The sequence below is a fragment of the Medicago sativa genome, chromosome 8, assembly GCF_051527215.1.
Source record: "Medicago sativa cultivar Bolivia chromosome 8, Bolivia_mono, whole genome shotgun sequence".
Taxonomy (NCBI): domain Eukaryota; kingdom Viridiplantae; phylum Streptophyta; class Magnoliopsida; order Fabales; family Fabaceae; genus Medicago; species Medicago sativa.
In genome coordinates this window covers 12,288,556-12,302,007 of record NC_140756.1, presented here as the reverse complement: position 1 = coordinate 12,302,007, position 13,452 = coordinate 12,288,556, and the positions used below count along the sequence as shown (strand labels likewise).

The window sequence follows — 13,452 nt, the reverse complement described above, 5'->3', positions numbered from 1 at the left end:
TGAGGGTGGAGTCTCTAAAAAATAGGGGTCTACTCATCCTTACAAATCCGACGTATAAGGTGAGGAGTACTTCCTCTTTATAAACTCTTATCAAGATTCATATCTATCCGACTAGAGGCGGACCACAGTAAATGCGGAATTTCCAACAACTAATAACATAATGAAAGAAACGAAAATGAAATGATGCAAGTGATAAGAGATTTGTACTCCTTAAGTAAGTGGTTTGATTTGGAGGGTATGACTCACCTTGTGTGTCCCACAGGACTGGTGTACACTAGTCACCTACAATGGATTAATGCAAGTGGTAAGGGACTTAAGCCCCTTAATTAAATGATCATGAGTTCGATTTTTGACTCTTGTGTATGGAGAAAACTCGATTAGGCGGGAAGAATTCATCTTGTGCGCCCCACATGTTTTCTGACGTAGATTAGTCACCGTCAATAACGGTGAAAACTTCGTATTTATAACATGATAACCAAAAACATAATTAAAAGAAATAGTGATATTATCCTTTATGTTTCACTAGTATCAGTAATCTCATAAGCAACTAAGCATTACCTGGTAGTCAAGATTCAACTCATATTCCAAAAAGACCTAAACTCCTCTAAAAAAATTCTTAACAATATAAATATTTAGTGATCTCATAAACATCAATATCATTTAGTTTGTGGTGGACACCAAGTATACTATATATCTAGAATTTCAAGGAATTAGATCATAACTACTGGGACGTGAGCCATTTTCCTTCAATTTATTTAACTATATGTCTTTTACATGAAGTCAGTATTCATAGTTTCTGTCTTCTAATTTCTTTTACATGAAGTCAGTATTCATAGTTTCTGTCTTCTAATGTCTGCAACTAGACCAATATTCCGCTACTAGCTTAGAGAATGAAGAGTTTGTGTTCATTAGCTTTGAAGGCTCATCATATTCCACCAGTTTCCCTTTAGTAACAAGCCAAGATTTTAGGCAACAGATAGTCAGTTTCCCTTTGGTTACTAGAAATCTAAAGCAGATGCATATAATAACAAAGGAAAATATAAAATAATAAGGAATTAGCATACCATAAGATAGAACCATGACCATGCCACTGTCTATTACAGTTGGAATTCTGTGAGCAACGGTTATAACCGTGCATTCAGCAAATTCTTGTCTAATTACTCTTTGTAGAATGGCATCTGTGGCAGAGTCAATGGATGCAGTAGCTTCATCCAGAACTAGAATCCTGTTCCTCTTAAGTAGAACTCTTCCAAGACAAAACAGTTGGCGCTGTCCTAAGCTCCAATTTCCACCTTCATCACTCACTGTAAAACTTATCAGAACTAGATTTTCATGCCTTATTTATTGGTTTCAAAATCAAATGTTGAACATTAGAATAGAAATGAATAGTTGTAGCTTCAATGATTATATAGTTTCCTTATTGTTGAAAGACTTACCAGAAGAGTCCAAGAGACTTGGTAGCTTGCTGATTGTTTCCTTAAGCTGACATTTCTCTACAGCCTAAACATACACATCAAATATAACTGTATTGAATGGCTCAAGCAAAATTCAACTATAATTAATAGCTATATATTTTTCTACCATTTAGTTTATTCACCTTCCATATTTCATCATCTGAGTACAGGCCTAGATGGTCAAGGTTTGTCCTGATGCTTCCCTTGAAAAGAGTTGGTTCTTGAGGAATGATGCTTAGCTTCGTTCTCAAATCCTTCAACCCGATTGAGCATATGTTTATCCCATCTATGAGAATATCACCTCTTGATGGCTCAACTAAGCGAAACAAAGCACTTATAAGTGTACTTTTTCCACTACCAGTCCTTCCAACAACCCCCACCCTACTCCCTTCTTGAAATGTACAGGTGATTCCCTTGAGGACTAATGGAGCGTTAGGACGATATCTAACCTGAAACCAATGTACATAAAACAGAAATTATACAACTTGCTTAAAAGTGGAGTGCAAAATAAAGACATAAATGCAATGTTACCTCTAATCCATGAACATCAATCCTACCCTTGGAAGGCCATGAAGAAGGGGGTCGGTTATCCTCCACAATGGCAGGAGGCTCGAATGGAATGTGAATGAATTGATTGATTCTTTCAACAGAGATAATGTAGTTTGATAAGTTGGAAAACCATCGAGTCCAAAATATTTGGGCTGTTGTCAAAATTAAAGCATAATAAAGAGACAGTCCCACAAGTCCTGGAGACAAAGAACAGGAGAATTGCCGAGAATTGTCAGTATTAGCAAAATCATGTCATCGCAGATGACCTCTTATGCAACATTATTACCTGGGGACACGTATCCACGAGGAACAAGAATTAGCAACAAAGCTGCAGTGATGATAATTAAATTTTGAAGTGCTTCAATCCTTATAACCATCCATTCCATTACCACATTAGAATGAAAGAGCAATGAAGCATCTGTGTCCACAAGTTTTAAGTAATTTTTGAAAAATCTGTCTACCATGTTGAATGCTCTTACAGTAACCACTCCTAATGATGTCTCTGCTGCAAAATTCATGACTGGAGCTTTGGTGGTTCCATTGATCCGCATTAGTTCCCTTGCAGTTGCTTGATAATATTGCTTTTTGGAAGAAAAGACACGAAGATTAAGAAGTTCCTAGGTCAGTGATCTAGCCATGGAAAGAGAATGAGGAATCAAGAAAAATTGGAAAGTGGATAATAAACCTGAATGAATATTGATGCTACCATTACAGGAACAGCAACAATGAGAACTTGCCATGTGACTGAAACCATTATGCAAATTATTACCAGAATTTCAATTGCTACAGATAATGCAAAGAGGATGGAATGAGGCATGTCCAAGTCCAAAATACTTAAATCTGATGAAGCCTGCAAGAGAGACAATTTTGATATAAATCTGGGGGATGATTAGAAATGGTGAATGAACAGAACAAATATATATATAGATTTTTTTCCCTATTGGGGGCAATAAAGAAATCTTACTCGGGTTAAAATCCTTCCTACAGGGGTCGAATCAAAGAAAAGCATTGGAGCATTGAAGATAGCTTTGGTGAAGCTTGAGAAGAAGGCATTAGAAGCTTTTAATCCGAGATGTGCATTCAAGTAAGACCTTAGATATACAAACAAAATGCTAGAAAAAGAAGTTAATGAATACACTCCAATCAAGGTGGCACTAGATACATTTGGAATTTCAATGGCAATAGCAAGCCAAAAGGAGGATGCAGTCTGCAAAACTATAAATGACTGATCCCCCGGAATAAGAAATATAATCCCAGAATGGCTTCCAGCCAACATCACCAATCACTTTTTCTTCCTCTTTTGTAAGTTGTACCTCAAGTTGACTCTTGGTAGAAATCCCCTCCTCGCTTTGATTTTTAGTGAGATAAAAACAATGAGAGTCTTGTGGATTAGCCAAAACATCATTTTCAGAAACTCCTTTATTTTCATTATATTGATTTAGGTCAGTAACTGCTTCTTTATGGGCGTTCACAAGTTGTTGAAAGGCTGTCCCAGCTTCCATGAGATTCTGATAACTGCCTGATTGAATAACTTTTCCTTCCTCCATTACCTAGAATTTGAGTTCATGTTAAATATGTTCAATTATTAATTGCATTAGGAGATGTATGGATAATGGATATACAAACTTAATTAAGTGTTTATCATATAAGAACTTAGGTATAAGTTGTTTCTACAATCAGATAGGGAATGAGGTTAAACTCTATATAAGCTAAAAAAAAAAAGGCTATTTGGAGGATAATATTAAAACCAAGCTATAAACAACTGATGGACATATCATATGATATTTTGATAAGCTTTTCCAAACGCCCACATAATGCAAATTGAAATATGAAAATTAAAGTAAGTCGCTTTACCAGTATTATATCAACTTCTGAGAGAAACTCCACTTGATGCGTCACTAAAATTACTGTTTTCTCTCTTAGGGCTGTCATTACGCAGTCCTGTAATTTTGTAGATGCAGTTACTTTGATACACCAAAATGAGGACACGGTATTTTCATTGTAATTAACATGATAAAAGTGATATCTCCTTACGTTGAACAGAATAGCAGCTGTGCGCGCATCAACTGCACTGAAAGGATCATCGAGAAGATATATATCAGCATCATTGTAGACTGCTCTAGCTAGTTGAATCCTTTGCTTCTGTCCTCCACTTATGTTAATCCCTCTCTGACCTATTTCTGTAAGATCACCGCAGCGAAAATCATCAATATCCTTATCTAAGGCACATACTTTAATGGCATTCTCATATTTTTCTTTGTTCATTGGCTTGCCGAAAAGTATATTATCTCGAACTGTTCCACTTTGTATCCAAGAAGATTGAGAAACATAGGCTAGTGCGCTACCTACATTAACCTGTTTTCCATTATGGTGAAACATCATGGGAGGAAAAATATAAGATACGATCTTCATGAATATGATGAATTTGAAAAATGTGCATCCGAGGAAGACAACAGCAGGAATAACTGTAGGAGACAGCCAATAAAGAAATGTTCCGAAAGCTTTCAGGAACTGTATCTTAGACAGCCATTTGAATTCCTTTTCTCGTAGGAACTCGATTAAGTTCTTGAATTTTTCTTCCCATGATTGTAACTTAATGATCTTCATACTATTTAGAATCTCTGAAGTTGATCTAAGGCGTTCATCCTGTGCAATCATAAACTGTACCTGACAATTTTGTAGGATCCTTGCAAGTGGTACATTGAGAAGTCCACAGATGAGAAGAGGCACTAAACCGGGAAGAGCACCAATACCAACAACACCAAAAAGAATAGCAATGGACAAAACAAGTTGCAATGCACAAGTCCATGTTGTATGAAACCACCATGGAAATTCTCCCATTCTATATGCATCAATTGCAATGTAATTCACAATTTCACCGGTTGAGTGTCTTGTCCTTGCCGAGCTTGAAAGCTTTAGCTGCTTTCGATAAACTGCCACCATCAAAGCTGATCTCATTTTCATTCCTGACCTCCTTGAGTTAAAAAACCAATGTCGTTGAGACAAAGACTCAACCAATTTGGTGAGAATCAGAAAACCAACTATGGAAAGACCTTGTTTGAGATCTGCCTCAGTTCTATTTGAGTAGTTAACAAAAGCAAAGAGTATTAGAGGTGAAACTACAACTGAAATAGTTCTGAGTAATGCATAAAATGCTATTACTATGTTTTCTTTTAAGTAAGTTCTAATAACAGACCGAAGAACCAAGCTCCTGGAATTTTTCTTTGTCTTCTCTCTTACAAGGGAATCCCATGCATGCACAAAGTTTTGATAGGTCATGTCTGCTTCATCTTCAGAAACAAGGGAAGGTATGTCTTCAAGAGTTAGTGGCTTTGAGTAACCTAAACTGAGTAAAGAATTAACCCAAGAGAAAATCAACTTGCTGAGAAAGGTAGCACAACCTAGTCCTGTTTGTTTTTTTTCAACTTTCTGATCTATCAGTGGCTCAGACTCAGATAAACATTCCGGGACACCATGAGTTCCTATATAACCAAGATTTTTTAAAAAGGCTCAAAATAACAACAATCAAATTTTAATGTCTTGAACTTAATAATGTCCATGAATTTCAATAACCATAGTCAAATGTGCAAGAAATAAGATAAATTCATGAAAGCAAGAACCAATTAATTCCATAATATAAATAAGAAAAAGAAGAAGAAAACAAAGTATGTATGGCGTACCAATATGTACATTAGAACTTTTCATTGACATTTCCATTTCCATTTCCATCCTGTGCTCCTTTTGCAGCAGACAAGCCTATCACATTGAGCACAAGTTTGTTTAAATTATATGCACTGCAAAACTTTCCACTTGACACGTTCATTTGTATATATATATATTTTATTATTCTCTCAGGTCAAAGCGTTAATGATATAAAAAAAGCCCTAAACATAATTAATGATATTATATTATTATATTATATGATTCATGTCAGTATGGGCTAGATGATTAAGAATACACTTCCTATTTATTTTATAATCCTCCAGTTCTTATTATAAGAAACAAATTATGAGTATAATTTGAGCTTCATTTGATTTGACTCAGATTCCGTATCTAAAATTGTGAATACTCACTCTCTTAGTCTATCATAGATCAGTCATAATTTAAGACCTTTTTTGCCCTTACTTTTAGATTTATAAAGAAAGGCAATAGAAATACGCATTAATTAAGCTGAGAGATGTTCTTGCTCTATTTCCTTTTCCCATGACCGCTGCAATGATAAAACCCCGAAGCCATCGCAGTTGCAAACCAATCGAAGGAACTCCCCGATTAGTTCAGGCACGTTTTCTAGAGATAAACAACCTCTGAAGTTCTCTATTATATATTTCCTTCATTCCTCAATTTAAGTTAGACTTGTTATTGGATTATTATATGCATTTCCTTATCCACTTATATTACTAGGTTAGCTAGCTCGATAATGTCGAAGGTCCAGAGTTCGATCTGACCAATGCGTATGAAAAAACATTCCAAAGAAAATATAGACCAATATTCAATGATATAATAGTAAACATCAATATCATTTACTTGTTTTGGACACAAGTATAGTATGCTAGTGGGAGATGAGTAGTTCACTTGTTTGAACTAATGGTTTAAAAGAGTCAAGGAGTTAAAGGTCAGTGTTCAAATACCGGCAAGGGAGAAAATTCTACCATTAAAAAAAAACAAATATAGTATACTAATTGTTGCACTTGACCAATTTACACATTAAAAAATTAAACAAATGAAAGAAAGAGAATTTTGATTTTACTAATTTATCTTATTAATTATTGGTGTGTTTGGCCGGACCCTAGGGGGTGCAAGCAGCGCTATAGCACCGAGCCTCCCCAGGGTATGAGCCTCCAAAAAAAATTTATAGCCCAGTACCCCCCACTAAAAAAAAATACTCTTTCTCTAATACATACCAACGCGCGTTCCATTCCTCTCACCATCAGTGTTTCGTTTTTCTTTTACTTCCTTTCATGGAATTGGCTGATTTTTGTTGAATGTTAAAATTGCTAAATGCTGGAATAGAGTTTGATAGAGATTAATTTTATGAGTTCTTCAAATAGAGATTAATTTTATGAGTTTTTCAAATTGCTAAATTGGCTGATTTATGGTTTAATTTTATGAGGCTGACAAGTTCAAATAGAGATTAACGTTTTCCCCTTTCCAAAACAACACTTACATTGTTCTTTTAAAAAAAATACATCTTTATTTTATTATGGGCCTCATTTCAATTCCAGCACCGAGCCTCCATATTCGTAGGAACGGCCCCTGTGTGTTTCCATTACAATAAATGCAACCTGAAAAATGATAACTTGAAAGTGGTTTGAACTATATTAATTCGAGGATACGGTTGGAAAATGAGTGTAATTGTGTAAACAAATATACTCCCTCCGGTCCTTATTATAAGAAAAAGTTGACTTTTTAGGTTCATTGTGTAAGTGATGTATCTAGTCTATATTTATAACAAGATACATTAATTATTCTATGAACCAAAAAAGTCAATTGTTTCTTATAATAAGGACCGGAGGGAGTATTTGTTTTCCATAAAGTCAGTATTCATTGTTGTTGTCTGCTAATGTTTGGGAAGGAAACTCTTCCTGCAGCTAGACCAATATTCAGCTACCAACTTAGAGAATGAAGAGTTTGTGTCCATTAGCTTTGAAGGCTCATCATATTCCACAAGTTTCCCTTTAATTATGACCAGCCAAAAATTATGAGGCAACCAATAGTACTAAAAACAGAAGCAGAAAAAATGGAAAATAAAAAGAATGAAGAATAAGGAAATAACATACCATAAGATAGGACCATGACCATGTCACTGTCTATGACAGTCGGAACTCTGTGAGCCACAGTTATAACTGTGCATTCTTCAAATTCTTGTCTAATTACTCTTTGTAGAATTGCATCTGTGGCAGAGTCAATGGATGCCGTCGCTTCATCTAGAACAAGAATTCTGTTTCTCTTAAGTAGAACTCTTCCAAGACAAAACAATTGCCTTTGTCCCAAGCTCCAATTTCCACCTTCATCACTTACTGCAAAACTTATCAGAATTAGAATTTCATGCCTTATGTATTGGTTACAAAATCATATATAGAACAATAGAAATGAGAAGGTGTAAATTCAATGATTATAGTTTCCTTAATGTTGAAAGACTTACCAGAAGAGTCCAAGAGACTTGGTAGCTTCCTGATTGTTTCCTTAAGCTGACATTTTTCTACAGCCTAAATATACAAATCAAATTTTATTTTATTGAATGGCTCATGTAAAATTCAACTGCAATTAAAGTTAGTTCATTCACCTTCCATATTTCATCATCTGAGTACAGGCCTAGAGGGTCCAGGTTTGTCCTAATGCTGCCTTTGAAAAGAGTTGGTTCTTGAGGAATGATGCTTAGCTTAGTTCTCAAATCCTTCAACCCGATTGAGCATATGTTAATCCCATCTATAAGAATATCACCTGTTGAAGGCTCAACTAAGCGAAACAAAGCACTTATAAGTGTACTTTTTCCACTACCAGTCCTTCCAACAACTCCTACCCTACTTCCTTCTTTAAAGGTACAAGTGATTCCCTTAAGGACTAATGGAGCATTAGGACGATATCTAATCTGAAACCAACCATTAAAAAACAGACATCATACCAATTATTTTTGTCTAGTTGTCGCGAGTAAAATAGGCGACAACATTGAAATTGAGGTGGAAAAGAAGACAGGGATGCAACTTTACCTCTAATCCCTGAAGATCAATCTTTCCCTTGGAAGGCCATGAAGATGGAGGTCGATTATTATCCACAATAGCAGGAGACTCAGCTGGTATATAAATGAATTGTTTGATTCTTTCGACAGAGATAATATTGTTTGATAAGTTGGAAAACCATCGAGTCCAAAATATTTGGGCTCCTGTCAAGGTAAAAGCATAAGAAAGAGACAGTCCCACAAGGCCTGCACAAGAAATGAGAGTTGCCAAAAGTTATTAGCTTGAACAAAATCTTATCATGAATGTCCCCTTTGACGCTGCAAATATAATACTTTTTTTTCTTGTAGTTCCTGTATAAAAAATTGTTTTGTTTTAAGTTCTGGTGAGTATCTGCTTTTTGCTTTTGGTCGTTATCATTATTTTAGTCCCTTAAATATATGTTTATATCGGAATTAATGTAGATCACTTAATTTTAATCCCTCGAATAAGAACTATACAAGAACTAAAATGAATATTAGACAAGTGTAACAGAAACCAATTTCAATTTGAACAAATTTGGCAGAGACTAAAATAAAATTAGTATAGGGACTGAAAGCAAAATACATTATATTTGCAGAGGCAAAAATATGTTTAATACCTGGGGACACATATCCACGAGGAAGTAGAATAAGCAACAAAGCTGCAGTGATGACAGTTAGATTTTGAAGAGCTTCAATCCTTAAAACCACCCATTCCATTGCCACATTAGAATGAAAGAACAATGAAGCATCTGTGTCCACAAGTTTTAAGTAATTTTTGTAAAATCTGTCTACCATGTTGAATGCTCTTACAGTAACCACTCCTAGTGATGTCTCAGCTGCAAAATTCATTATTGGAGCTTTGGTTGTTCCATTGATCCGAGTTAGTTCCCTTGCAGTGGCGTGATAATATCGCTTTTATAAGGAAAAAGAAACACAAAAGAAGATTAAGAAGTTCTTAATCTAACCATGGAAAGAGAATTGCTAATGAATAAAAATTGGAAAGTGGATAATAAACCTGAATGAATATTGATGCAACCATTGCAGGAACAGCAACAATGAAAACTTGCCATGTGACTGAAACCATTATACAGATTACCACCAAAATTTCAAGTGATATAGATGCTACAAAGGTGATAGAATAAGGTATATCAAAGTCCAAAATACTCAAATCTGATGAAGCCTGCATAATAGAGAAAATATTTGATTAATTAGTAATGAACGAATAGAAAGGAAATACATAGATTTTTTTACCTTTATTGTGAATGAATAAATCTTACCCTAGTTAAAATCCTTCCAACAGGAGTTGAATCAAAGAAAAGCATAGGAGCGTTGAAGATAGCTGTCGTAAAGCTTGAGAAAAAAGCAGTAGAAGCTTTTAATCCCAAAAGTGCAGTCAAGTAAGTTCTTACATATATAAAAGCAGCACTAGAAAAAGAAATTAATGCATATATTCCATGCAAGGTGACATTAGTAACTTTTGGAATTTCAATGGCTATAGCAAGCCAATAGGTTGATGAAGTCTGCAAAGCCAAAAAAATAGATTGTGCTGAGACAATCAAACACAGCATGAATGTCCCCTTGGAATAATTAATATAATCCCAAAATGGCTTCCATCCAACATTGCCAATCAATTTTTCTTCCTCTTGTGTAAGTTGTGTACCAATTGGACCCTTGATACTAGAAACCACTCCCTCACTTTGATTTTTAGTGAGATGAAAACCATGAGGGTGTTGAGGATTAGACAAAACCACATTTTCAGAATCGCTTTTATTTTCATTAACTTGATTCAACTCATTAATTGTGTCCTTATGTGCTCTCACAAGTTGTTCAAAGGCTGTTCCAGCTGTCAGGAGATTCTCATAACTACCTGATTGAATAACTTTTCCACCCTCCATTACCTAGATTTTGAGTTCATCCTGTTAAACAATGTTCAAATGTAAAATAATATAGGAATCCAAATGAAATACTTTACCAAGATAGTATCAATTTCTGAGAGAAACTCCACTTGATGAGTAACTAGAATGACTGTTTTCTCTCTTAAAACATTCATGACACAGTCCTGTAGTAATGTTGTAGATGCAGTTAGTTTGATACAACAAAATGAGGACAAAAACTTTATTATACTGCCTACCTATGAAGCACATATACTCCTTAGATTAGGCATGTCCCTTGTCAAATACCTATCATGTCCGACACGGACACGACACCGATACATATGATTTCCTTGAATTATGTCATTTTTCAAATTATTATCAGAGTCAACGTGTCCGTGTCCGGTTTCCGTATCTAAGTCTATTCGTCATAGCTGCCTACATTCTAAAATTAGTATCTCTTTAGCTGGTAAAAAATGTTCCAAAATAAGTATTGCTTTTCGTTTTCAATGGGACATTAATTACTTTTCTCATTCTACTTCTAAATAAATATTGATTGATAACCACTATTAAAAAAAAAAAACTATTTTGTAAAATTACAACATTCTTTAATTTGTGTGAAAAAAATCACGACACTTGTTTTGGAACTGAGAGAGTAATTAAGATGATAAAAGTTATATTTGCTTACATGGAATAGTATTGCAGCTGTATGAGCATCAACTGCACTGAAAGGATCATCAAGGAGATAGATATCAGCATCATTGTAGACTGCTCTAGCTAGCTGAATCCTTTGCTTTTGTCCTCCACTCATATTGATCCCTCTCTGACCAATTTCTGTAAGATCGCCATGGCTAAAATCATTGATGTCCTTATCTAAAGCACAAGCTTTAATTGCTTTTTCATATCTTGTTTTGTCCATTGGCTTTCCAAAGAGTATATTATCTTGAACTGTTCCACTTTGTATCCAAGAAGATTGAGAAACATAGGCTAGTGTGCCGCCTACATTAACCTGTTTGACATTATAGTAAAATATCATGGTGTAAATTTTTTAATATCTTACTGATTCTTTGTTTAATCATATGAATTTAGCATGGTAAAAAAAGTAAATATGTTATATTTGTAGTAACTTACAGTTCCTGAAATCTTAGGAATCTCTCCAAGTATTGCAAACAAAAGTGATGATTTTCCGGCTCCAACTGGTCCACAAACTGCTATTTTCTGTCCCCATTTGATTTCTATATTAACATCTGTTAGAGTTGGAGACAAAGATTTATGATCCCAAATGAAGTTGCCATCTTGAATTTCCATAGCATTAACCGAACATTGCTCTATGTTTCTTTCACTATCATCATTGTTTAGTTCTGCATCAAGCAGAAAGTTACTGAGACGATCGAACGAAACCTTAACTTGAATCAGAATGGATAAAGCCTCAGGGATCATCCTAACAGGTTCTGCCATGTTCCTCAATGTTACAAGAACTGTGAAAATGATTTCAGCATTCAATGGTGCACTCTTGGAAACAGAACATCCAAGGAAAACAACAACAGAAATAACTGTAGGAGACAGCCAATACAAAAATGATCCAAAAGCTTTAAGGATCTGTGCCTTCGACAACCATACAAACTCTTTATGGCGTAACAACTCAATTAAGTTTTTGAATTTTTCTTCCCATGACTGTAACTTAATAATCTTCATACTATTCAGAATCTCTGAAGTTGATCGAAGACGTTCGTCTTGTGCAATCATAAACTGTGACTGGCAATTTTGTAGGATCCTTGCAGATGGTACATTGAGAAGTCCACATATAAGAAGAGGGACTAAACCTGGAAGAGCACCAATACCAACAACATCAAAAAGGATAACAATGGAAAGAACAAGTTGCAATGCACAAGTCCATGTTATATGAAACCACCATGGGAATTCTCCCATTCTATATGCATCAACTGCAATGTAATTCACAATTTCGCCAGCCGAGTGTCTTGTTCTTGCCGGGCTAGAAAGTTTTAGCTGCTTTTGATAAACTGCTACCATCAAAGATGATCTCATTTTCATTCCTGACCTCCTTGAGTTGAAAAACCAATGTCTTTGAGACAAAGACTCCAAAACTTTGGTAAGAATCAGAAAGCAAACTATAGAAAGACCATCTTTGAGACCTACCTCAGTTCTATTTGAGTAGTTAACAAAAGCATAAAGTATAAGAGGTGAAACGGCAACCGAAATAGTTCTGATTAATGCATAAAATGCTATTAATATGTTTTCTTTTAAGAAAGTTCTTACTATAGACCAAAGAACCAAACTCTTTGTATTATTCTTTGTCCTCTCTCTAACAAGTGATTCCCAAGCACGAACGAATTTTTGATAAGCCATGTCTGCTTCATCTTCAGAAACAAGGGAAGGTATGTCTTCAAGATCTAATGGCTTTGAGTAACCTAAACTGAGTAAAGAATTAACCCAAGAGAAAATTAACTTGCTGAGAAAGGTAGCACGGCCTAGTCCTGTTTGTTTTTTTTCAACTTTCTGATCTATCAGTGGCTCAGAATCAGATAAACATTCTGGGACACCATGAGTTCCTATGTATATAACCAAGTTTTTTTAAACAGGCACAAAGAAACAACAATCAAAGTTTAGTGTCTTGGGCTTAGTAAAATACTGTCCATAAAATTCAACAACCATAATCAACTGTGCAAGAAATGAGATGAATTCATGAACAAGTAATCTTTACTTTATATAAATTCTGGAATCATGGTTTGTGACATGCATGAATCATAGAAATAAGAAAGAAAAAAAAAATCAAAGTATGCATAGCGTACCGATATGTACATTAGAACTTTTCATTGACATTTCCATTTCCATTTCCATCCTGTGTTCCTTTTGCAGCAGA

General features: G+C 35.0%; 2 pseudogenes across 2 annotated transcripts; both read right to left on the bottom strand.

Annotated features, from left to right (window-relative positions):
• Positions 1-600: 600 nt before the first annotated feature.
• On the bottom strand, positions 601-5,837 carry LOC146897020 (ABC transporter C family member 8-like; annotated as a pseudogene). Its single transcript, XR_015021320.1, has 11 exons — positions 5,684-5,837; positions 4,038-5,485; positions 3,858-3,944; positions 2,968-3,553; positions 2,689-2,853; positions 2,290-2,584; positions 1,986-2,200; positions 1,598-1,903; positions 1,437-1,500; positions 1,065-1,304; positions 601-944 (listed from the first exon to the last, which is right to left on the bottom strand). The product of XR_015021320.1 is annotated as an ABC transporter C family member 8-like (transcript).
• Positions 5,838-7,525: 1,688 nt separating this feature from the next.
• Positions 7,526-13,136, bottom strand: LOC146897019 (ABC transporter C family member 8-like; annotated as a pseudogene). The gene is made up of 11 exons (XR_015021321.1): positions 11,703-13,136; positions 11,260-11,580; positions 10,673-10,759; positions 9,978-10,598; positions 9,716-9,880; positions 9,318-9,612; positions 8,711-8,925; positions 8,287-8,592; positions 8,146-8,209; positions 7,781-8,020; positions 7,526-7,676 (listed from the first exon to the last, which is right to left on the bottom strand). The product of XR_015021321.1 is annotated as an ABC transporter C family member 8-like (transcript).
• Between the last annotated feature and the right edge of the window lie 316 nt (positions 13,137-13,452).